Here is a 27,604-nt window from a genome sequence, read left to right as displayed (position 1 = left end):
AGATACTGCTGTTTATCTAATAAACAAAGGGCCTTCAAGTTACTTGGATGGTGGTATTCCAGAGGAGGCATGGACAGGTAAAAAGGTAAACTACTCATTTTTAAAGACTTTTGGTTGTGAAGCCTTTGTCCACATTAATAAAGAAAATAGAACAAAGCTTGAGGCAAAATCAAAGAAATGTACCTTTATTGGATATGGTGTTAATGATTTTGGTTATCACTTATATGCTTATGAAAATCACAAAATAATTAGGAGCGGAGATGCAATATTCAATGAAAAGGTCTTGTATAAGAATCATTTGCAGGAAAAGAAACAAGAAAAAGAAAACAGAGAATACACAGTGCTTGATGATATCACAGGAAAAGTGATGGTGCCTGAAAATCATAATGATCAACAACTAGAACAACAACCACAACAGCAACAAGCACCTCAAACACCTGAAAGTGGTGTTAGAAGATCTACCAGGATAAGTAGACCCCCTGAATGATACTCTCCTTCGTTATATTATGTATTGTTGATTGATTCTCATGAACCAGAATGTATTGAAGAAGTAGTGCAGGTAGAAACCAGAAGAAGTGGGAGCAAGCCATGAAAGAAGAGATGGACTCCTTATCACATAACCAGACTTGGGACTTAGTCAGGTTTCCTGCAGGTAAAACAACATTGCAGAATAAATGGGTTTACAGGCTGAAGGAAGAAGATGGAGGAAAACAGAGGTACAAAGCTAGACTTGTGGTGAAGGGGTTTGCACAGAAGAAAGGTATTGATTTTGATGAAATATTTTCTCCTGTTGTTAAAATGACTTCAATCAGAACTATTTTAAGTCTAGTAGCAGTTGAAGATTTTCATCTTGAGCAGTTAGATGTAAAGACAACCTTTCTCCATGGGGATTTGGAGGAAGAGATATATATGCAGCAGCCACAAGGATATGAGGTAAAAGGGAAGGAGAAACTAGTGTGCAGGTTGAAGAAGAGCTTGTATGGCTTAAAATAGGCTCCAAGGTAGTGGTATCTAAAATTTGACAGGTTTATGTTTGAACAAGGTTATACTAGATGTCACTCTGATCATTGTGTTTATCTCAAAAGGCAAAATGATGGCAGCTATATTATATTGTTATTGTATGTAGATGACATGCTTGTTGCAGGTTCTAACATGCAGGAAATAAATGTGCTCAAAAGGAAATTGGCAAACACATTTACAGTGAAGGATTTGGGTGCTGCAAAACAAATCCTTGGTATGAGAATAACTAGAGACAGGAAGAATCGCAAATTAACATTGTCTCAAAGTGAGTACATAGAAAAGGCGTTGAAAAGGTTTAATATGCAGAATGCAAAACTAGTTAGTATACCTTTGGCTAGTCATTTCAAATTAAGTAAGGAGGCGTGTCCCAAGACTCAGGAAGAAATGGCTCATATGTCTAAAGTTCCATATGCATCAACAGTTGGAAACTTAATGTATGCAATGGTTTGCACAAGGCCTGATATTGCACATGTAGTGGGAGTTGTAAGCAGGTACATGAACAATCCAGGAAAAGAACATTGGATGGCAGTGAAGTGGATTCTCAGGTATTTGAGAGGTACCACAAATCAAGCATTATCCTTTGGTGGTTCAAACATTGCTCTACAGGGATATGTTGATGCAGATATGGCAAGTGACAGAGATAACACGAGGAGCACTACAGGATATGTATTTACTATAGGTGGAACAACTGTTAGTTCGGTCTCAAAAATCCAAAGTGTTGTTGCACTTTCAACAACAGAAGCAGAGTATGTTGCTGCTATAGAGGCTAGTAAAGAAATGATTTGGTTACAAAGGTTTCTGAATGAATTGGTTAAGAAGCAGGAGTTGGGCAGGTTATACAGTGACAACCAGAGTGCCATACATCTTGCAAAGAACTCTGCATTTCATTACAAGACTAAACATATATAGCTCAAGTACCATTTCATACGGTCAGCATTGGAAGATGGACAATTGAAGCTAGAAAAGATACACACTAGCCAGAATCCTGTAGATATGCTAACAAAAGTTGTAACCAGGGAGAAACTGAGAATCTGCTCAGTTTCAATTGGTCTTCAAGTATGATGAAGAAGGTGAGAAACAACCAGGTCCAAATTGGAGTCATTGTCTAGCAAATGAAGCAGCGGTGGAGTTGCTATAATCAGTCTCCAAGTGGGAGATTGTTGGGTGTGGAGCCTGATTATATTCTGTATCCAAATGTCTCAGCCAGATGTATACCCCAAGAAGAATGTAAACCCCTCCAGCGCCCCGAAGCTAAAAAATAGATGTAAAATTGCCTTGTAAAAGTCTGGTAATTTCTAGTCAATCTGGGCCATTCATTAGGCGGATGATCTGACGTAGAAGTTATGTTTAATTTAGGTTTTTTTTTTGGCCCTAGAAGGCAACCCCTCACTATATATGAGGGAATTGTATTGCGTCTATGCACATTTGTATTCTGAGTGAGGAAGAGAGAGGAGATTGAGAGTGAAGAGGGTGTTACAGTGGATCTGCCGTAGGTTGTATCTCTTCAGTTTGATGGATAATATAATAAAGAAGGACTGGTTGTTTCTCCGTGGATGTAGCCCAAACTAGGTGAACCACGTATATCTATGTCTCTCTTGTTTTTTGTGTTTATATTTCTGCAATATTTTATGTGTTCCATTGCTCTGTAATATATAATTTTGTAACAACGAGCATGATTATTTAGAGGTCTTTGTTTCAACTGGATGTATAGCTCAGGAAGTTTGTACACCCTCCACACAGGGGGATGCGGGGGGACTTATCCCCCATGGGGGTTCGAGGGGCCCCATCCCCCCCAGATGGGGGGTCCGGGGGCCAGCGGGGGTTTCGGGGGCAGCGCCCCCGAAGCTAAAAACAAATGTAAAATTTCCTTGTAAAAGTATAGTAATTTCTAGTCAATCTGGGCCGTGCATTAGGCGGATGATTTGATGGTAGAACTTATGTTTACTTTAGGGTTTTTTCCCTAGAAGGCAACCCCTCTCTTCGTATGAGGGAATTGTATTGAGGCTGTGAGATGTGTATTCTTCGAGTGAGAAACAGAGAGGTGAGACTGTGAGAGAAAACAGAGGATATTATAGAGGATCTGCTGTAGGTTGTGTCTCTTCATTTTGCTAGATAATAGAAAGGAAGGACTGGATGTTCGGGGTGGATGTAGCCCAAACTGGGTGAACCACGTATATTTGTGTCTCTCTAGTTTATGCATTTTCTATGTTTATATTTATGCAATATTCTATGTGTTCCATTGCTCTGTAATATATAATTTTCTAATAGATTTCCTACAGGCTAAACAAAAACAATCTTTAGCAGAACAAAACTTGGTCGTTTTTTGTCCACGCTGTTGGAAGAAGCACAACCAACAGGAGTGTCCATTAGACATGGTTCAAACATGTGCTATCTGTACCAAGGATCATGCCACTGAACAATGTCCATCACTCCCGGGGTTGAAAGTAGTGTTCAAGGAACCAGAAGAAGAGAAAGAGCCAGTATATCTAATGAACCAGCATCAACAATGGCAAGCAAAACCTCCAGGTATGTCACAAGATGCATCCCAGTTCTTTCCTTCTTCACAGTTTAATCAGTAACAGAACCCTGGGGCAGCATGGCAAAGCTAATCACACTACTCAAATTGGAAACCTCAACCATTCCCTATGACACCATGGTCAACTCAATCCTTTCTGGGTAATGGCTGGCCAAATTCTCTTTTTACTCTTGTCTGGAAAGGAAATCCTTATCAATCCCAGTGGCCTACCTCCACTTCTCAAAACCCGAATTGGTCTACAAATTAGCAATGGCATTTTGGGAATATACAACACTCCTATGGGGACATGTCCTCAACCTCAACTCGCATTGTCAGCTCCTTATCCATTACAACAAAATCCTCAGCCTCTTCTGTGCCCTCAACTGCCAGCCCAACCGAATCCAAATCCCAATAATAGACCGGTCCAGCTGGTGCAAATTGTAGAAAGCTCAGACTATGAGATTGAGAAAAAATAATGTAATGAACTTAGATTGAGGTCAGGACGTATCATCACCCTAAGGAAAATAGGGATAAACCATCAATTGAGATCGAAACACCACCTGTACATATACCATCACCTATAATTGATACTGAAATGAAATTAGGAGAAGAGACAGATCAGCAGAAAGATACAGAGGAACTCAGAGTCACTTCTCCCCCATTACCCGAAGGTTAATGATACCTAAGTCGATTGTTTACCCAAATTTTGATCTTGTAGGGGAACTAAAAAGTTTTTGTATAAAAATTCCGCTCCTCCAGGCCATTCAGGACATTCCCCTATGCTAAAACAATTAAAGAATTATATGTAAAGAAGCCTATGAGGAAAGCAAAATCTTCACCCAACATTCATGTTTTAGGAACCTTATCTAATTTACTCTTGGGAGGGGAAACTCCGGTAAAGTATAAATATCCTGGGAATCCCATAGTGACAGTTCAGATATATGGCCGCTCTTTTCCCAATACACTAGTTGATCTGGGTGCAACCATTAATATTCTAACAAAAGAAACCTGTTAAGCACTTGGTATTACAATCTTGGAACCAACCACCACCTTACTAGAACTTGTTGATCGTTTGGTGGTAAGGTTAGAAGCAACTCTACAAGATATCACGGTCTCTGTTGATTCATGGGAATAACCAGTAGATTTTCTTGTTATAAACCTGAATAGTCGATGGGATGGGCACCCTCTAATACTGGTTCGACCTTGGCTAGCGAAAACTGATGCATATATAGGTTGCCGAGAGGGCATCATGACTATTGCAAAGGGGGATGCGGTAAAAAATCTTGTTTTATATCCCCCCTGCCAAACCAGGTTTGCCCATTGTAAAAATATGTAAACAACCACTAGCATACTTGGAAGAAAGCATTCTTTCACCACTCACAGTAGCAGAGGCACTAGAATTCAAAGATTAGACTGAAGACGACGTTATCAAAAATTTCATCAATCAACAAGCTGATGTGAGCAACGTAAAGTATCAAATGCTGAAAGAAATCCTTGATAACGAAGCATTGGAAGATCCCTTGAAGGATATACTGATGATCAACACATCCAGACGACTGTTGTTCATAACAACAATCCGATGGAAATTGAACCAGGCAAAGTTTTAAACATTAATGATAGCTTGGACAGTGATTAGCAACAAAATCCCGTTTAGATCCTGCAAAAATATAAAGGGGCTTTTGCCTGGGATTATCCCGATATGAAGGGTATAGACCCACAGCTGTGCACTCATCACATCTATACCGAGAAGGATGCTCGACCTATTCAGTAGCCTCAACGGAGATTGAATATGCACCTTAAGGATATTATGAAAGAAGAATTATAGAAGCTGCTCCATGTGAATTTCATTTATCCTATTTCGGATAGCAAATGGGTTTCTCCATTGGTGGCCGTCCCCAAGAAAAATGGGAAATGGCGTATCTGTGTAGATTACCGGGCACTAAACAAGGCAACACAAAAAGATCATTTCCCTCTCCCATTTATCAATCAAGTCTTTGATACCTTGCTAGGGAAGCAATTCTTTTCCTTCCTAGATGGCTTTAGTGGCTATAATCAGATTCAGATCGCCCCTGAAGACCAAGACAAAAGAACCTTCAACTGTCCCCAGGGTATGTTCGCTTATAGAGTATTACCATTCGGCTTATGCAATGCCCTAGCCACATTTCAAAGAGTTATACTTAGCATTTTTTCCGACCTGATAAATGAAGGAATTGAGGTATATATGGATGAATTTACTCCATATGGGGATGACTTTGATCAAGCACTGCAAACATTAGAAAAGGTTTTAGAACAATGAATTTCTACCAGGTTATGTTTAAGCAATGTTAAGTGTCACATGATGATGATCGAAGGTGTAATCTTGGGACATTATATTTCTACAGCAGGGATACAAGTAGACCCAACAAAAATTCAGGTAATTCTTTTACTGCCTACTCCCTGTACTCAAACAGAGGTACGTAGTTTCCTGTGATATGCAGGCTATTTGTATGTTTATTAAAAACTTTTCAAAAATTATTGCACCTTTGTATGCTTTAACTGGAAATGTTGATTTCAAATAATCTGACAAATGTGACACAGATTTTAGAGGTTTAAAGAAGCTAGCCTCGACGAAACCAGTATTACGTGGACCAAACTGGGAGCTGCGTTTTGACATATCCACGTACACATTAGATGCAGCTATAGGCGCTGTCCTCAGTCAAGAAGAGGACAAGAAGCCTTATGCTATATATTATATTAGCAAAAATCTCACTCCTGCAGAACTTAATTATACAGTAACAGAAAAAGAATTCTTAGCTGTTATTTATGCAATAAACAAATTTAGACATTACATAACTGGCTACCAAGTTTCTCTATATACGGACCACTCTGCCATTTGGTATTTAGCTAACAAACCTATCACAAATGGTCGAGTGACTCGTTGGCTATTGATTTTGCAGGAATTTGACATTACTATTAAGGATCGTTCGGGGAAGGAAAACCCAGTTGCTGATTTTCTGTCTCGAATTCCAAAGGTAAATGATCCACTGGTAGTGGACGACCAATTCCCAGATGAACATTTGTTTGCCATGAAAGTTAAGACGCCATGGTACACAAACGTGGCAAATTATCTGGCAGTAGGGAAGCTGCCCAAGCATTTGACAGCGAGGGAGAGGAAACAAATCGTTCAGCACAATGCTCGATTCTCTTTTATTGGTGGATATATTTTTCACACACGGTCTGACATGTTAATACGCAGATGCATTCACGAGGATGACATTTATGAAATCCTGAAAGCTTGTCATGACGAGCCCTATGGAGGAAACTTCGCAGATCAAAGGACAAGGCATAAGGTACAACATATGGGCTATTATTGGCCCACTATTTTTAAATATGCTAAGAAATATGCCCAGGCTTGTGATAGCTGCCAAAGGATGGGTTGACCTAGCCAATTTGATGAAATGTCGCTGCAACCCCAACTAGTCATAGAACCCTTCGAACGATGGGCGTTGGACTTTGTTGGCCCATTCCATCCGCCATAGAATAAGAAAGCTTACATATTGGTTGCCACATATTATGTGAAAAAATGGACGGAAACAGTAGATTTACCAAGAGCCACAAAGGAAGCCATGATTAACTTCCTCTTTGGGCTATTCGTGTGATATGGTTTACCACGGGAAGTGATAACAGATGGGGGATGGAAATTCGTAGGACACAATATTACTTCCACTCTTTGGAACCATCACATTACACATAGGATCACTTACCCGTATCACCCGCAGGTGAACGGGCAGGTCGAAAGCACCAATAAAGTAACTGAAGCGATTCTGACCAAAACAGTTTGAACACATCAATGAGATTGGGCTACTAGACTGCCAGAGGCCTTATGGGCCTATCACACGACTTGGAGGAATACTACTGGATACTCTCTGTACCAACTCGTGTTCAGAAAAGAACCTATTTTTTTGATCGAATTCGAAATAAAGACTCTAAGAATGGCTCAAGAAGTGGGGTTGGATTTAACAGAAGCCCAAACCAAGTGACTTCAACAAATCAACGAACTAGATGAAGCTCGATTGCTAGCTTTGCAATGGACTGCAATTATTCAACAACAAAGGGAAAAGTGGCATGACAACCTCATAAAAAAGAAGACATTTCAAAAAGGGGATTGGGCACTCCTTTACGACTCCAGATTCTAGGACTTTCCAGGCAAGTTGCAAACAAGATGGCTCGGCCCTTATGAGATTCAAGAAGTACATAACAATGACACTCTTACTTTGACTACCATTGATGGGTCTAGCCATTCTTTTAAGGTGAATGGGCATCAGGTGCATCTCTACCACAAACCACTCACCAAGGAGTCTTTCTGCCAGCAGGTACACGAGGACCCCTCCATGCAAATCTTAGCTGCAGAGAGTGATGACCCTGCAACTTTTCTTTCAAAAAATTGAGATTTTTTTTAATTGTAAATAATGTATATATTCTTTTTGATTGATTGTAATTCAGTTAGGTACCACCATGTAAATATGAGGATTTTTCTTGTTTTAAGTGCTTGGTAAGTGTTATTCAATCGATTGAACAATTACTATTCAATCAATTGAACAACACTTATGTTTATGTGTGCATTGTTGTTTAGTCGATTGAATAATTGTTGTTCAATCAATTGAACAACACTTATTTTTGTGTGTGGAAACTGTTGTTCAATCGATTGAACAACATTTTTACATTTTTTTATTTTGATATTCAAACAATTGAATGATTGCTGTTCAATCGATTGAACATCACTTTTGCGTTCTTGTTGACATTTTTTGTTCATGATTGAACAATTGTTGTTCAATTGATTGAACAATACTTTTTACGTTTTCATTTTTACATTTTCATTGTTCAAATGATTGAACGATTGGTGTTCAATCGATTGAACAAAACTTTTTGCGTTTTTAAATTTTTGCTATTCAAACGATTGATCGATTGTTGTTCAATCGATTGAACAACACTTTTTGCATTTTCATTTTTACATTTTTGCTATTCAAAAGATTGAATGATTACTTTTCAATCGATTGAACATCACTTTTTGCGTTTTTAAATTTTCATTGTTAAAACGATTGAACGATTGTGGTTCAATTTATTGAACAATACTTTTTGCATTTTCATTTTTACATTTTCGTTGTTCAAACGATTGAATGATTGTTGTTCAATCGATTAAGCAAAACTTTTGTGTTTTTTACTTTGTAATTCTTGTTGTTCAAACGATTGAACAATTGATGTTCAATTGATTGAAGAACACTTTTGCATTTTTCTTTATTGATATTTGTTGTTCAAAAGATGGAACAATTTTTGTTCAATCGATTGAACAACGCTTTTGCGCTTATTATTTTTCAATTCTCACTGTTCAAACGATAGAACACTTGCTGTTCAATCAAATGAACAGTAATTTTGTGTTTGTTTTTATTTTTTTTGTTCAAATGATTGAACGATTGTTGTTCAATCGATTGAACAACACTTTTGAGTCTTTATTTTCAATTTTTGTTGTTCATACGATTGAACAATTGCTGTTCAATCGATTGAACAACACTTTTGCATTTTTTTTCTTATTGATATTTTCCGTTCAAACGATTGAACGATTGTTGTTCAATCATTTGAACAACAATCTTGCATGTTTTCTTTTCGATTTTGCTGTTCAATCGATTGAACGATTGTTGTTCAATCAATTGAACATCAGTTTTTTTTTCTTTTCGATTTTGCTGTTCAATTGATTGAACGATTGTTGTTCAATCAATTGAACATCAATTTTGTTTTCTTTCGATTTTTCTATTCAAATGATTGAACGATTTCCGTTCAATCAATTGAACAACACTTTTGTGTTTATTTTAGGATGAATTGTGATTTCTTTTATTGATTCATTGCCGATCATTGTGCCATCTTCTTTTTCTTTTATGTTTTGAATAAACACCATCTGAGTGGATTTGTGCCTAACATAAAGAAAAATAGTAATATCAACACTATTATGATTTATGAAGCCTCTTGATGGTTATCTTTATCCAAAAGTTGATATGGTGCATCTCTATAATGACTGGCTAGACATCTTTTTTGGACACATCATAAAATGATTCATTATTTCAAACCATGCTGGCTTATTTACCACACTTTCAAATGGACAAATCCCTTCGAAATGATGAGATGGGGGTAAAAGTATACCCTTTCCTTGGCATCTTTTTACTTCTTACACCATCCCTGACTCTTAAGGAGCAAATGAGCCTCCCTCTTTTTATAAAAACATCAAAAGATGAGAAAAATGAAAATAAAGAAATATGCAAATGCAATGAACATTGTCTTAAAGAGGATAGGGGGTCTCATCATGAGCCAGCCTACCATGATCATAAAGATGTAACAAGTGACATTCCATTTTTGGCTACCAAACCAAGGTAATGACCTTCTTGATGATTAAAAACTATCAAAAGGATAGGGGTATCATCATGAGCCAGCCTACCATGATCATAAAGATGTAACAAGTGAAATTCCATTTTTGGCAACCAAACTAAGGTAATGACCTTCTTGATGATTAAAAACTATTAGAAGGACAAGGGGTCTCATTATGAGCTAGTTTGATCATTTTGTTATATCTTGGTGAATGGAACTATGATAATCTGGTCACCATGCCAGCATAGTGGTCTCTTTATGGCAGAAAAAGAAGAATCAACTACATACTAAAAGGAGGACTCTGACTCATTTGTGGGGTTAAAAAGCAACCATGTTGAGGCTATGAATGCTTGCTGGCAGCAGTGGCTCTGCTTATGGTATTGGAGTATTATCTTACATTGCCAAAAGCTCTCTATTCTATTTCCACCTATGGATTCATTTCTAAGAATATTTCCCATTTGAACAACACTCTTACAAGCCAATATGCATGGTAACTTATGTTATATATTCATTATATTATATATTTGTCCAATCAATTCATGACAGTCATTACTGCTTACCACCAATTATGCGTCTATTACTAATACCACTTGCGGTGAACATCTTTTCACATAATAATGTAGATATCTATTTTTATCTTTTTCAGCCATTTTTACCTCTGATACGTGTATGGCTTTAATTTCTTTGTCATAAATTGTGTTGCTTTTCTGGATTGGTTGTCTGCATTTATGAATCCTCAATTCATGCACTTGCTTTTCACATGCTTGGCAGACGTGGATGTCCTTTTTCCCATTAGAGGGGGATGGTCTGTGTGTGAACAACGTGTGTGATAGCCATGGATAATTGAATGCTAATTATTAAATTAATTTTTAGGTAAAGGTTGCATGATGATTGGATATGCGTAATAATAGCAAGGCATTTCCGATTGGAAAAACGATGACAACCATTATGGATGGCATGAAAATTGATTATGAGCCTGAGTAAAAAATGGTTGATGAGACAAATGATTTGACTATATATGTTGTTAAATCCAAAATCAACGTCATTTTCTTGTTAATTTCCTTAACAATCTTTGTTGTTGTTCTAATTTGTGCAAGAGAAGGAGAAGTCCATGCAGGAGAACCAGTCATAGGAACAAAACAACCATGGGAGGTAGAGCTATATGAAATGAGCCCACAGTACTCATGGTATCGGACCAAGCTCGTGCAATTCTCGAGCGCGCATGATGGTCGTAATATCTGAATAAATTGTAGGGATTTCACGAAGAAATAACACTCGAAGTCTTGTAGAATTTGCAGAATGGCAGCACCATAGTAAGAGGCAGGGATATAACAATCTCTGAAGCGGTCATAGCTAAAGTCGCTGGACTTCCGACTGAGAGAACAAGGTGGACAGAAAAGCACGTCCTTTCACACAATGCGGTTGCAGTGTTCCAAGACCCGGATGGGCAATTAGCACGAAAAGGGAAAGGGATTCACCCTTCAGCATTAAGACAAAACTTTAACAGGAGTTGGCAATCATCGTGGAGTGGTACATCACATACGATGGTCACCAGGATGTGGTAAAGCCCCGTAAACTCAAATTGTTAGCCATCCTAAAACATAAAATTTCAGTTAATTTTCCGTTTTATTTGAATTCTCTATTGCATGATGTCGCTCGACAAGTTAGGAAAGCTAAGGACCCACGCACCATCATCAGTCATCACGAACTGATTAAATTTCTTATCATACATGGACTGGCCCAGTAGTAGTTAACTTGGGACAATATTGTAAATCCTACTCTAGCCCCACCTCCAGAAAACCCAGTAACAGAACAACAAGGGCCTAGAACCCTAGGTCTGAGAAGGACACTGAAGAGGAAAAATTCCTCTGTGCCTTTGAACCCAGCAAAACATAGACGCTCTGCACGGGTGAAGTCCCAATGACATACCCCAATTCAAACAAATGAGGCCGGCCCATCACTCACACCACCTCCAAGTCCGTAGAATACCCCTTTGCAAGACTATGAGGAAGAGGTGGCCAGGGTATTGGAAAACATGGGGATGTTTGGCGAGGGAAGAGAACAATATGAGAATATTGAAGGATAGAATTGTACCCCCAACTAGTCTTCCTCTGCTGATAAATCTGGTTGTGATTAAACCCTGCCATTTACTGATTTCTTGGAAGAACAGAGGGAACCGGTCCCTTTTGTGGACAAATCCCTTGAAGCCGAGATGCATGAAGAGGAAGCTATTAGAGAAGAAAATCAGACAATAGATATTAGTCCAGTGGACCCCCCAACTGAAGAAAATCATGCAGATGAGACCCTAAGAGATGAAAATAAACCAGGCAATATTATTTTTTCTAAGTCCCCTGAGGATAAGGCCTACCTAGAAGAAAACCCGGAGAATGATAACTGCTCAGGAGACACCATTGTATTGGGGTTTCCTGAGAGAAAAAATCATGTCGAAGAAGAACTAGAAGGTGAAGCTCCATCGGGAGATACAATTCCAGTTGAAACCATCCCCGATACTAACACAATACCACCCAAGCATGAACCAGAGGAAAATGCAGCTGCACCACTGCCGGTTGGAAGTCCTAGAATAAAGAAGTCCTATAAGGACAAGCTCAGAAAAATGCTAAAAATATATAGAAAACAAAAGTGAATAATTGGGCAGCTAAGACAGTGGTTAAAAGAGGCCATCAGAGCCAGAAAATTGAAAGTGGAAAGAGAGACCACAAGAACATAGACAGAACATTGTTCTGGAAAGGATGCTGAAACCCAAACTGAGATTCTTTTGGTCTGTTCAAAGGAAACTCAGACAGAGCCATGTCTTGTAGAGGACACTGAAATGTAGACTGAAGACCCCTATGTTTGTACGCAGGAGACCCAAATGGACTACCCTACTGTGAACATTGTCGTTCAGACAGATGTTGAAGAAAGCATCCCAATTGATTATTGCATAGCTCAAGAAGTAGCCGAGGTTGCTGTCCAAACTGATGCTATGGAGACACAAGATAATGATGCCCAAACAGAGGAGACACCTACTTATATTCCCTTAGTAAGGGAGACATTTATTAGGAGATTGCAGAATGAGCTACTGAAGGTTCAACAGGAATTGACCCAGCACAAGGTGGAGGTAGTTCCCCTATGTATACATCAAGAATTCAAGAAAAAGTTTGAGGCACTCATATTGACTAAGGATGAGACCTTCGCTCAGTACAAGGTTGAATAGAAAAAGGTTGAGAAAGCACAAGACAGATTACAAAAGGCTAAAGAGCAGTTGGAAACTGTCTACTCTCTTTATCTAGACACCCTGTCATCCAAAGCCCTTGCTACAAATTATGCCCTAATCCTCCTGGAAATATACATCCTGCTAAAAATCAAAGCTGTTAAGGCTGGGAAGTCTGTTGAAATCAAAACTACCCCGGACTTTGTCAATTTCTTTAGAGAACAAAATGAGTAGGTATAAGCCTCCTCTGTGAACTTTATATGCACAATTTATTTATGGAAGATGACAGAGACAACAACCCTGGCCCCTTTATAGGGGATGTACAATTCCAGGCATTTCTCTCCTTTGATACTAATCAAATCAAGTGGGTCAAGGCTCATAATACTTTTAGAAAGCATGAAGAAGGGATCGACCTATGGGTTAGAGGGGAACCTACGAAACCCCTGCATCTCTCGGCCAAGCATAAGAAATTCATGAAGCGAAATGGTGTTGTGGGCCAATTGGGGCCATTTCACACAAATATTATACAAGTTAGAAAGGAGTACTTCCAAGAGAGTAAGGAGGAAGCCTTGTCTGCATCCAGACAAAGGTGGGAAGTCTCCAACATTACTGTTAGAAAACGAGAACCATTTGGATACCGAAACTTTAAAGCTGCCTCCTCTCGTTTCCATAAATACAGTAACATGGTATTAACCATGGGGTCTAAATCGATTTTAAGTCAGTATATAACTCCAATAATATGGTATCCTCCAGATAAGTATCATTGTGACTACACCTTGAGGGATTAAGACGTTAACCAGTCTTTTGCTATACTTAAGAAGAAAAATGGCTTCATAATTTATAAGGAGGAGGTATATCCTACCTATTCCCTAACTCATCTACACCTCAACTATTTAATTGCATGACGTCATGCAAAAAGGTAAGCTCGGGAGTATGTTGGGTCAAGAAAAATGTATGTTTTCTCCTTGGTAATCGCTTTATTTAGCACTCATCCTCACATGATTATCTCTGTTTATGAATAAAAGTAGAGGAAATAAGAGCTAAAGTCGAGTAAAAGTAATCAGTAAAAAATTAGATGAATCTAAGCAGAAATAACTGATTTTTACTATATTTATGTGCAGAAGTGACAAATTGAGTGATAGCTACCCAATCGATAGAACGACAACATCTCATACAGGAAAGCACCAACGTCAGAGGCAAGGCAAGACAACAGAAGACTGGGAAAACCAATGACTATTTTATGACAGAATCAGATCAAGTATAGTGAAATCCTTAGGATCCCCTGATCCTGAGGATTCACTTTTATCTATTTACTTTCTAAATGTAATATATAAGGTGAAAGGAAAAACTGCACGAAGTTCAGAATTTCACAGTTTGTAATTATTCTTTTTGACATATAATACTGTTATTTTGGATGCTATAACTTGGTTACTTATATTAATGAAGAAATATTGCATTTAACTCATTCAATTTGCTTTTGTTGTTCATTCGAGATTTAGATTGATTTGTGTGTTATATACAAGTAATACTTTTGATTGAATTGGTTATGCTAGTTCTAGCTCAGGTCGTTGTTCCTTTCAAGTAATGTTATCATAGATTTTAGAGATAGAATTAATCGCTTTATGCTTCTATAGTCATTTTCTATTTAGATAACATTTGCTATTCTTGTATCGTTTATTGTTCAATTCAGAATTGTTGTCCAATTTAGATTTGTTGTTCAATTCAGAATCTTTGTTCAATTCAGATTTACTGTTCAATTCAGAATTGTTGTTTAATTAGGGTTTGCTATTCAATTACCATTGTTGCCAATTGTTACAGTTCTCTTTCATGAGTGAGTGAGTTAGCTTCAATTCTATTTAAGACTACCAAGCGTGATTCTTTGCAAGTTGTATTCAGATCCATTTTTTTTCATGATAGGTTAAGTAGAATCGCGGAGTGTGTTATGAATTTATTTTAGAATTGTTTGGATTGAGTTTGAAGAAGATAATCATTAGAAATTGCAACAATTTTTTATTAGTTAACCTCTGAATTCACTGCATATATAGTGTTGACACTCTTGAAATAAAAAGACTTGCCTCGGGTTGGCAATTAATGTAGGAATTAAGATTGCGTGTAAAAAGACATCTTAGTGCACCAACAGTCTTCCACACGTCGAAGGGTTTGATCGGTACCTAGTGATAACCAAAATTCAAGTCAATCTTGCTCAAATATTTGATCCCCTTGATATGGTCCAAAAGGTCATCAATCCGTGGGATTGGATACCTATTCTAGAAAAATATTCTGTTTAGCGCCCGATCATCAATACAGAATCTCCAGGTCTCGTCCTTCTGTACCAACATGATTGGGCTCCCATAGGGTGATGAACTTGGCCCGATTTTCCCTTTCATAAACAACTCTTAAATTTGTGTCTTGATTTCATCATTCTCTAGAAGAGAGTGTCGATAGATCGGTCCATTTGGTAGCGACGTGCCAAGGGTAAGATCGATGGAGTGCTTGACCTGACAGTGTAGAGGTACCCTTGTGGGTGAGGTAAAGATGTCCCTGTATTCCTCCACAACCTTGTCCATCTGCTGCTACCATGCAGAGGAGTTTTGTTTAGTCTATCTTAGTTCATAGCGAATCATGAAAAGTAAGCATGGAAGCATTGTGACTCATACTTACTTTATTGTCTAGAGGCCATGGTCACAATCTCCTTTTGTTTAAATTTTTGCTCGAAATTGATAGTGTATCGATAGGTGACGCCAAGCGAGGAGATGTCCAGGAACTCCATATTTTCCTAGATGTACTTGTGTATACAACTGTGATACTTGAGTACCAAATGCTGCTCAGGATCCTTCATACCCAGCATCGTGTGAAGGCTACGGAAACATTTTGTGAACTCCGACACATCTTGGTCCCTTCCTTACTGCAGTGTGGTCCACTTTATGTATTTACCTTCATAGTTGCCGACAAAGTAATATTGTTCCTTGATGGTGTCTCAGAAATAGTTCCAAGTGGGTGCAGTTGAAATGAGGATTTTCTGTTGTCCTTTTGTTCATAGTAGGTTTCCCATCAGTCCTTCATGTGTGGGGTGACTTTGAGGAGTGAAAAAGTAATATTTGTTGGGTGTGGAGCCTGATTATCTTCTATATTCAAAGGTATCGCCACATAGGACCCCAGTTCGAAATGGGGGCGGCAATGCCGCCCTTAAAATATTCGTTGCAGGGGGGTCCAGGGGGGGCGGCTGCGACCTTTGGGAGCCCCCCCCTGGCGGGGGGTTTCGGGGGCAGCGCCCCTGAAGATAAAAAAAGCTGTAAAATTGCCTTGTAAAAGTATAGTAATTTCTAGTCAATCTGGGCCGTTCATTAGGCAGATGATCTGACGGTAGAAATTATGTTTAGTTTAGGGTTTTTTTCCCTAGAAGGCAACCCCTCTCTTTGTATGAGGGTATTGTATTTGAGGCTGTGTGATAGATGTGTATTCTGTGAGCGAGAAACAGAGAGGTGAGACTGTGAGAGAAAACAAAGGATATTACAACGGATTTGCTATAGGTTGTGTCTCTTCATTTTGCTGGATAATAGAAAGGAAGGACTGGCTATTCGGGGTGGATGTAGCCCAAACTGGGTGAACCACGTATACCTGTGTCTCTCTTGTTTTGTGCGTTTTCTGTGTTTATATTTTTGCAATATTGTATGTGTTCCATTGCTCCGTAATATATAATTTTCTAACAACTGGTATCAGAGCCGAAGGTCTATTTGGCTGATAAACTCGCAGGAAAGAAGGGTTCCTAGTTCGAGTGGGAGCAATGGCGGAAGATGGTAAGTTTAGGGTCGAGAAATTTAACGGCAAAAACTTCTCGCCGTGGAAGATGCAGATGGAAGATTATCTGTATCAAAAAGATCTATACCTACCATTGGGTGGAAAATCAAAGATGCCGACAGGTATGACAGACGAAGAATGGAACCTTCTCGATAGAAAGGCACTCGGAACAATACGGTTGTGCCTTGTTGCGTCAGTCGCCTTCAACATTTCGAAGGAAACCACGACAAAGGGTTTGATTCAGACGCTGTAGAAACTATATGAAAAACCCTCGGCCTCAAACAAGGTATTTCTTATGAAACAATTATTTAATATGAAGATGTCAGAAGGTGGATCTGTTGCAGACCATCTAAATGATTTTAATACAGTTACAAGTCAGTTAAGTTCTGTAGGGGTAAAATTTGATGATGAAGTTAGAGCTCTGTTATTCTTGTGCTCATTACCAGAAAGTTGGAATGGTTTGGTAATGGCCATTAGTAACTCCGTTTTTGGATCTAGTACTTTAAAGTTTGATGATGTTGTCGGTGCTATCCTTAGCGAGGAAATGTGACGGAAAAGCTCTGGTGAGACATCAGGAAATGCTTTGAGTGCAGAGTCTAGAGGAAGAAAAATGGAAAGAGGAAAGAGCTCAGGATATCGCAGTAAATCAAGGAAAGGCAGATCCAAGTCCAGATTGGGGATAGTGTGCTGGAAATGTGGAAGGAAAGGACACCTAAAGAAAGACTGTAGATCTCGGAAGGGAAAAGAAGGAGATGCACAGCAAGAAAACAATCATGAAGCAAATGTGACAGGTGAGGTGTTACAAGATGCTTTGATTCTTTCTTTCGAAAATATTACTGATTCCTGGGTGGTTGATTTAGGGGCTTCATTCCATGCCACACCTGATAAGAAATATTTTCATGACTATGTTCAAGGAGATTTTGGACAAGTTCGTCTGGGTGATGATAAACCCTGTAAAATAGTTGGAATGGGTAAGGTTCTTGTAAAACAGCAGAATGGAAACCAATGGCTATTAAAGGAGGTAAGGCATGTTCCAGATCTAAAGAAAAATCTGATTTCAACAGGGCAGTTAGGCAGTGAAGGTTGTGTGACAACTTTCACAAATAAAGCTTGGAAGGTCACTAAAGGAGCCCTGGTAATAGCAAAAGGCGAAAATGTTGGTACATTGTATTTATGCAATGGTATTTCTAACTCTGTTAATGCTTTAACTTCCAAAGGAGCAGATGCAGCATTATGGCATCATAGGCTCAGACACATGAGTGAAAAGGGGATGAAGATTCTTCACTCAAGGAATTTGTTGCTAGGTTTGAAGAATGTTGATTTGGACTTCTGTGAGAATTGCATTTATGGAAAACAGAAGAGAGTCAGATTTCTCAGAGTTGGGAAAGAAAAGAAGAATGAAAAATTAGAGCTTGTGCATACAGATGTATGGGGACCTGCTCAGGTATCATCTCTCGGTGGCTCTCGTTATTATGCTACTTTTATTGATGATGCAACTAGAAAAACTTGGATTTATTGTATTAAGAATAAATCTGATGTATTTGATACTTTCAAGAAATGGAAAGCTTTGGTTGAGATTGAGACAGGAAAGAAATTGAAGTGTCTTAGATCAGACAATGGAGGTGAATATTGTAGCAAAGAGTTTGATAGGTACTGTTCAGAGCATGGAATTCGCATAGAGAAGACAGTTCCAAGAACACCACAAGAAAATGGTGTGTCAGAAAGGATGAATAGAACAATCATGGAGCGTGCAAAGTGCATGAGATTGCATGCAGGATTGCCTTTATAGTTTTGGGTAGATGCTGTAGATACTGCGGTTTATCTAATAAATAGAGGGCCTTCAAGTTCCTTGGAAGGTGGTGTTTCAGAAGAAGCATGGACAGGTAAAAAGGTAAACTACTCTATTTTAAAGCCTTTTGGTTGTGAGGCCTTTGTCCATATTGATAAAGAAAATAGAACAAAGCTTGAGGCAAAGTCAAAGAAATGTACCTTTATTGGATATGGTGTTAATGATTTTGGTTATCGCTTATATGATTACGAAAATCACAAAATCATTAGGAGTAGAGATGTAATATTCAATGAAAAGGTCTTGTATAAGAATCAGTTGCAGGAAAAGAAACTGTTGGAAATAATACTGAGAGGGGGGGTGAATCAGTATTATTAAGTTCTTTTAATAAATCTTCCTTATTTATTATTTGAATTATTTTTGCATGTCAGTACCATAAAATAATGAGCATGAACAAAGAAAACAGATAGTCACACCAAAGAACACAAGATGTAAGGTGGAAACCCAATGTGGGTGAAAACCACCTGCTGCAATATGTCTCTATCTTCTTTCAAATTAGAAACTCCTTTTACAATGGTTTTGTACTAGTGCAGTCCTTTACCAGTACGCAGGCTGCAACCTGCAGAGAGCTACAACTCTCTCTCGTTTTCCAGTCTCTCCTGGAAGGGAGCTACAACCCCCTACTTCTTTTCTTTCAAGGACCACTTTTCATAAATTTTCAAACTGGATCCAAGAACATCAAAAACCCATCAACTACACTTGCATCATCAATCTCTGATTTCACCAAAGCCAACCCGCATACAGATCTGCAAATATTTCCTTATAACTTTGCAGTTGTTACATCAGACATACCCAGATCATAACATGTGTAAAATAAAACATGCATCAATAATTCAGACCCAAATTATTAGATTTATAGATCAAGCGTATGCCACATATCACAGATCAAAAGCATATAGAGATACCACTATTCCAGCCTTAAGATTTTGACCCATCAATATAACTTATCCTTCTCCTTACGCTCAGGTTCCTTCTTCATTCAGATCCAGATCTGCACCAAAACCCAATCACAATATTCCAGATCTAGCACTTTATCAGATATTCGATAATTCAGAAGATGCTTTGCCAAATGATCTCCTTCCTCTTTTATAGTCTTAGGCCTTTCACAATACCACGGGCCAAAACCATAGGATCAAAAAACTGTTGGACTAATACCATGAACCAACCATGAAAGTACGTGAGATCAACACTTTTGGATGCAATACTGTTATAGACATTTTTGTGCCTTACAGCATAGAGCATGAAATGTCAATAATCTAAGGGATCCAAAGTCCCTAAACAAGTTGTTCTTACCCTTAGAGGAACAAGGTCAGCAAACCACAGCACTGCAAGTCAGTTCTCCACTGAAAAACACTCAAAAACAGGTCAGTTTTGGATCATTGCAGCTGCTCCACTAGGCATCTGCGCTGCATAGCAGGTACAACAAAGGCTACCTGCGTTGCATAGCAAGTAGAACAAAGGCTACCTGCGTTGGGCGTACTTGGACATGTGGAGGAATCTTTTTCTCAAAGTGCCAGTGCCCAGGAAGCTTCTAAAAAGACACTTGATGATAAGATTCGCCTAATGATGAGTTAAGAGCTTCTAAAACTCCAAGTGAAGAACTGAAGAACAACTGGAGTTGAAGAGGACAACAAGTCACACATCAAGCTGACTTATCTTCACTCCAAAACTCTATATAAGGATCTCATCCCATGGGATCTAGGAGGCCGGAATTTAGTGCAAAGAATTGCTGTTGGTTTACAGTTGTGAGCATTGGGTGATTGCTTGAGGGAGGTGAAGAAGAGATTTCTCTCCGTCGGGAAGGTGATGCTGGATTGGACCTCTCATGGTTGTATCACCGCTTGAACCTTACTTCCATATATTAATAAAGCTTTTGAGGTTCTTCTATTCGCATGTGTTTCAATGGTGTATTGTCTTACTTGCGTCTTTGATTTATGCTAATCCTTGAATCGATTATGAATGCATGCTTCTTGTAGTTTCCTTTCTTTGTCTTGTTTGCAGGATCTCGTGTAGCTGGGCCCGTGAAAAGACTTGGAGCTGGGAGCAAGCGGCAATCAAAGGAGATTGGATCGACCATTTGCGCAAGACATCGGTAAGTGGATCTCTTCCTTTTATCTCTTGCATGTCATAAAGAAGAAACTTTAGATAGCTTTGCTTTCAGCTGTTGCTAAGGAACTGTCACCCTTAGAGTGGGTTAGGGTCATTCCGAGTTGGATACTTTCCCCCACAACAGACTGGCGACTCCGCTGGGGAGCGTGTCTTGTTGGTAGCTTGTGTTTCTTGCTATTCATTTCTTAAACAAGAGTACCGAATCGAACTGCATGCGAGTCCTTTGAATGCAAAGTAGAGGGCAGCTACTCTAGCCCAGTGCTGGGCCTGTTTATGATTCGAAGAGCAGATCCACAAGGACTCTTTTTAGCTCTTTGTGATAGTGTTCATCTTCCTTTAATCATCCTCTAGTGTATACTTGACTGACAGCCTCTGATTTGGCCAAAAACCGCTCATTTTTGAGCAAACTGTGACCCGGAATCTGAGAGAGACGTGACTTGTCTCATCAGTGCAGCTGCCACAAAGGCTACCTGCACTGCAACGTAGGTCCCAAAGGGGCTACCTGCGCTGCATCTCAGATTGACAGTGCAGCATCTGCGCTGATCCAGTTTTGCCTTGTGCAACTGGGATTCCCCACTGTTTGTTGCCCAGTTTTCAGTATTGTTTTTGCAGCCTGTTGTCAACCTGTATACCCAGCTGAAACCACTTCTCTTTGCCTTCATTCTGCCTCAGTTGTATGAAGAAACCGTGATTGTTCTTATTGTATTTCTTGCTGTCATTCACAGTTTCCCATAGCGAAAGTGAACTAGTCTTGCTATGACCTCTTGAATCTAGACCTGTGAGAAAGTGTCGTTGTGATTCTAAGAGTTAGTTTATTGCTGTTCATAGCTGCTTGAGCATTTGCTTTCGTTATATGGTTCGAATTTCAGTATTTCTTGTGTTGAAATGAGTGAATCTTAAGGTGTTCTTTTGATTGTTGGACAAACACTTGTTGCGTTCGCTTGAAATTGAATTCGAAATTATACAACAGCTTTCTTTTTGTAATACATCAACATTAAGGAAGAAGAAAAGAAATACTTGCATTGTGCATGTGCATTTTGACAGTTTGCATGTCGATTTAGGAAAAGTGCATCAGTGTGTGCTCTATGATCTGTTTGAAAAGATGATGTCTTTCTTTTCCTTCAGTAGTTAAGGTTTTCATAAGTTGAAAGAATTGAAAAAGCTTGCTTATCATTCTTAGACTGCATTTAGGAGTTGTATCATACATCACGTGGTGATCCGTAAAGGCAAACTGCTAAGCAAGATCAACCTAAAAAGAACTGAATTTATCTAACAACGCTTTGAAACATAACGAAACATAGTAGAGGTCTAGGTAGAGATGTGAACCGGTGTCGTTAAACATAGTGACTGTTGATCTCTACGAAGGTGGGTGATTCCTCCTGAGGGACGATAGCACTAATACGGACTTGTGCCCCCGCGTAACGTCGCGTATATTGGGGGACCCCTACAGGAACAAAGCCTTTATCCATAGGAAGCCGTGTCGGCCACCCTACTGATCGCGATGCAGTGAACACAGCATTCACAAAGATCGACCACTCGTACCGTAAAATGTATTCTGTGGTTTCGCGAAAGGTTTGGCACACCATTGCCTAGAACTCCAGAGTAGTTTCTTTTGGCATTTTTCAAACTCTATAACTAAAAAAGTCCATCCGAGCATTTGTCACTTCGGGCTCGTTAATACATTGAAGGAGACTAGAGTCATCTTTAGCTTTTTCTCGACTCTTAAAAAGTGAAAAAGCAAGTTGTGTCTTAAAAAGCGTCGTCATATAAAATTCATTCTAAACGGAACATAATCACCCCTAATTCCTACGTTGATCTTAAGGTTGAGAACATGGAACACACCAACCAAGGGATTCCACAGCATGGGACCCCTAGCCCTTTCTCCTCTTGGGGAGAAGTTGGTGCGCCCCACATGGCCACATTGTCGCTTCCAGGACTGACAATTGGCCTGCCAATTTGGCTATTCTCAACCGCTGTAGTTCAGACCACCACGGTTCCTGAACAGTCGATTCAATAGTTAGACCAGTCTAGAGCTACCCTCCAGCCTTCCACTTCTTGTGAGCCTTCCTCCGATCCTTCTTCTTCGAAAGGTCAAGCCGCCAAAAGCGGAGCTCCCATAGAAAAGAAGAAGGAAAAGAAGAAGAAAGAAAAGAAGCAGAAGGAGCCAAAGGCGCCTGGGGGCAAGCAGAAGGTATCTAACGAAAACCCACACACCACACGGACCGGGCCCAAATCGCCATGTGTCATATGTAGAGGAGACCACCTCCACCGTGATTGTCCCAGTATTCCCCGGATACTAAGGGACTGGTCCCCTCGTTTGCACGATTCGGAAGCGTCAACCTCTGACAACCAGGTTGAATGCTTACCGTCGACCAACGAAAGTGAAGGTCGCAGACGACGAAGAGGGATGAGATTCCCCTGTGAACTGTGTGAAGGCGATCACACCCTTCGCCGTTGTCCCTTTTTAGACGAGGCAAAGAGAGTTTTGGAAGATCAACCGGTGGCACCGGTGCTACTTCCTCCTGGATATCAAAAACTCGCGCCAGGTCCTTCGTTGGTCGAAAATACAGCTGTCTTGCTCAGAGGGCCAGCTAAAGTGTCAGTCACTGAAAGTGAACCTACTGAATCCGGACCGGATGAAAGTCCAAAGGTCGAAACGGCAGTTGACCCGGTTCTCCCTTCAGAAGTTTCATCTTCAAACACCACAGTCACTGAGGATTCATCTTCAGTTGACACCCCCGCCGAAGAGAATAAGGATGACACCGTCCATATTCTTTTCGTCAACTCCGATTCTGATGAGCATCTGGGCAAAGCGCCCACTCCTTTATCACAGGAAGGAGCATCGTCAGGATCATATCCGGCCGTATATTCGGTCCCACCACCAAGCAACCTAGTTGCGTCCTTTGATTGGAACAAACTAGGCAGACCCCGGTTACCAGCCAGTATACCATTTAGAATTATAGTCCAAATATACAAAATGGTGATGGTTGGAACTATCATTGATGAAGGGGCATCTGTGAGTATCCTGTCCTCTATTGCTTGGAAAGCACTGGGTTGCCCGACGCTTTTGCCCGAGACAAGGCGTCTCTCGGGTTTTGACAGGGGAACCAGTCGACCATTAGGGATTCTACCTAATGTGCCTATTACCTTGAAGGGGAAGGCCGTCAAGATGAATTTGATGGTCGTCCAAGGACCCTTGGATTATAACCTACTCCTTGGACGAGACTACATATATTTCATGGAAGCAATAGTCTCCTCACTCTTTCGAATAATGTTTTTTCCACACGAAGGAAGAATGGTCAAGCTCGTAGACCAACTTTCATTTCCGGGATCACGCATCGCGAATAGTCACATACCTATGCTCAATGGTCTTTTCGATCAAGAAAGGTCTCTTCCCCTGGTTCTTCTTCCTGATGAATGCGAGTGATTCGGGAAAGGAACGCAGGAGCCCAGGGGGCATGCATCCTGGTCTGCTCTGGAGGCAGAAAAAACCTTGGGTGTAAAGTAGAATTTCCGCGGGAGAATATGACTAGTCCGTACCCCATCCCCCCCTTCATCTTTGAGAATCTTCCTCTGAGCCATCTTCATGGAGAAGAAGGACAAGAAGACAAAGAGAGACTGGGAATCTCAGAAGGGGCTGTTAGGAGTGGGGTTGTTCTAGAATAGGATTCTTTTGTCAAGGTTACTTGTTTGACAAAGGTCATTCACCTTTGTCTAGATATGTAGGCTCTACCAAAGAAGGGGATCCATTTGCGGCAGCAAGTAGTAACCATCTTTGGGTAAAAGGCAAGCCTCACCCATTAAAACAAATGTTTTAGAGGATAAGTAGGGGCAGCCTCCAAAGAAAGAGATTCTATTGTTGCAACAAATTGTAACCATCTTTGGATAACCTAATGATAGACATCGCCGAAGAGAGTTTCTGTTTAAAATAATTAACAGAACAATCTTTGGGTAACCAGAAAGAGGTAGGTCTCTCTTGGTAAAACAAATGTTTTACTTGCAAATTGAGGGATAACCTTGAAATTAGACTTACACCTGGGGGCATGCAAACCTCTTGGAATGCAAGCACGGGCGGCTATTTTGTTTTTTAGTTTTTTAGGTCCTCCCTTTAAACCTGTAGGTCTAACCCGTTAAACTCGTAGGATTAGCTGATACCCAGCTTGCATAAAGAGAGGATATGGAGCATAGCTTCGTGAGATAAAGCTCCATAAAAAATAGCTATCTCACACGAGACCTTCCTACTTTATGACTGGTAAAACGAGCAGTTTTGGCAAAGTTCATGCTCGTTAAAAAATAAACGCAAGATCCGAGCAGTTTTCGCAAGGGTTCATGCTCGTTAAAAAATAAACACACATGTGAGCAGGCTTCCCCCCAGTGTTCAAGCTCATTCAGAAAAAATGAACCGGTAAATAACCATTTGAGACCATAAATTCATTAGCCATAAAAGCCTTGGTCGTGTTTGTGCACCGTCACCTCCACTTTTCCTTTGGCCGATCATTCACATCCACTTGATTGTTTACCTATTTTGAGGAACAGCTGCGAAGAGTGATCCCATTTAGCCATCCTTGTAATACTGCCGTGATTGGAAAATTCCAACCTGTACCTGGAATCTGCTGCTATCCCTGTTTATCACTCGTTCCTCAAAATACGAGTCTTCTTTGAGCTCTTTTCACTGACTCGTAAAAAATGAAAAGTTTGCCGAGTTTTGGCCTTCCAGCTCGTTAAAAGGACCGGAAGAGCTATCCCTCCTCTAGATTTTAATCTTTTTGGACCTGAGGGATTATTGCACAAAAAGATCAAGCGCTTGTCTGGTTCGGCTCGATAAAGATATCGAACATTCATCCCTTCTGTATTGTTTTATACTTTTTCGGACTTAAGGGATTAGATGACGAAAAAGGACCCCTGGAGTCCACTTTATGTACCCTTTTCAGACTCTCTAAAAATGAAAAGGACCGAGTTGTCTTTGTCGCTGGGCTCGTTAAAATATTAGATAGCGACAAACTTGTCTTTAGACAAGAACGAGTTTCCCCATCGTTAGGCTCGTTAAAACATAGCGATGGGCTTGCCCGAAGGGCAGGTTATAGAACAAGCATATGTTATCCTCCTCAAGCTTGACAAAAATAAAGAGGTACTGGTCAGAAATGACTGGGGAAAATTGGGAAGAACCTCAGAGCTTAATGGTAGCAAGTCGCTCTTGAACATGACACTTTTGCCTCCGTAAATATCGGGTTGGGTTATTATCATTCAACGGTCCCTTCACCATGGTCTCGCCATACCATCCAAATGGGGTAATGCTACCGATCCATCACATCAGTGTCGAGATATGTTCAAGAGATGTCATTCAGAAAGTGTCAACCGGGTCCCATCCACTACCATACATCATCTTTCATCCTTCCATGACCGCCACCCTGGATCATATTTCACAGATCGTTTTCACCATCATCACTAGTTCCGTTCCATGTCACTGATGTGGGATTCATTAAGGCCCTCCTTTGACGGATCGCTTCTTGTCGACATCAACTCACTATCCAAGAAGTTGATCTAGGAACACCCCCCTCAGTACTTTGAAGCTTGCATGCCTCAATGGCAAGTTTCTCACTTCCGGCGATAGGTATACATTAATGACCTTCGACCGGGAGACTTTGCGTGGTGTTCGACGTCAGATCCTATATTCACGCCACGTGAATTGTGCTGCAGTACCTTGAGGGTCATCATCATTATCGGTGATTCCTCTCGTGCTTGTTAACAATTTACATTATTGACTGGTAATCAAGCGATGTCTTTCCGTGTTCGACTCCAAGAAATTCTCACATGGATCGACTTGTACTTAGTGTGAAGATCGGAAGTTTGAAGACCCCGGATCTAGTTTCATCCATCTGGGCTGCGATATATATTCAGGAGATAAAAACATAGACATGTGCAGCAGATGATCATCTTACTAAAAGGATGATAATTAAAAGCAGAGAATTATCAGTCTACTATCAGACGATCGTCTGTTTATGTACAACAAATGTATTTATAAAGCTGAGCATGGGAAATGCCCGCATCAGCTAGATCATGAAAAGAAAGTATGAAAAGATAATGTATTGTATTGTATTTTGTTACAGGTCACCTCCCGGCGATTGAATGAACTTCGGATCCTCCTAATAAAGCATTTCACCCGATAAACGACCTCATACTTTAGGGGGCAACTGTTATAGACATTTTTGTGCCTTACAGCATAGAGCATGAAATGTCAATAATCTAAGGGATCCAAAGTCCCTAAACAAGTTGTTCTTACCCTTAGAGGAACAAGGTCAGCAAACCACAGCACTGCAAGTCAGTTCTCCACTGAAAAACACTCAAAAACAGGTCAGTTTTGGATCATTGCAGCTGCTCCACTAGGCATCTGCGCTGCATAGCAGGTACAACAAAGGCTACCTACGTTGCATAGCAAGTAGAACAAAGGCTACCTGCGTTGGGCGTACTTGGACATGTGGAGGAATCTTTTTCTCAAAGTGCCAGTGCCCAGGAAGCTTCTAAAAAACACTTGATGATAAGATTCGCCTAATGATGAGTTAAGAGCTTCTAAAACTCCAAGTGAAGAACTGAAGAACAACTGGAGTTGAAGAGGACAACAAGTCACACATCAAGCTGACTTATCTTCACTCCAAAACTCTATATAAGGATCTCATCCCATGGGATCTAGGAGGCCGGAATTTAGTGCAAAGAA

The sequence above is a fragment of the Pinus tabuliformis genome, chromosome 4_2, assembly GCF_031772625.1.
Source record: "Pinus tabuliformis cultivar Carrire ecotype Pingquan chromosome 4_2, CPIR1, whole genome shotgun sequence".
NCBI lineage: Eukaryota > Viridiplantae > Streptophyta > Pinopsida > Pinales > Pinaceae > Pinus > Pinus tabuliformis.
The sequence above is the reverse complement of the archived record's forward strand: the minus strand, read 5'-3'. Positions refer to the sequence as shown.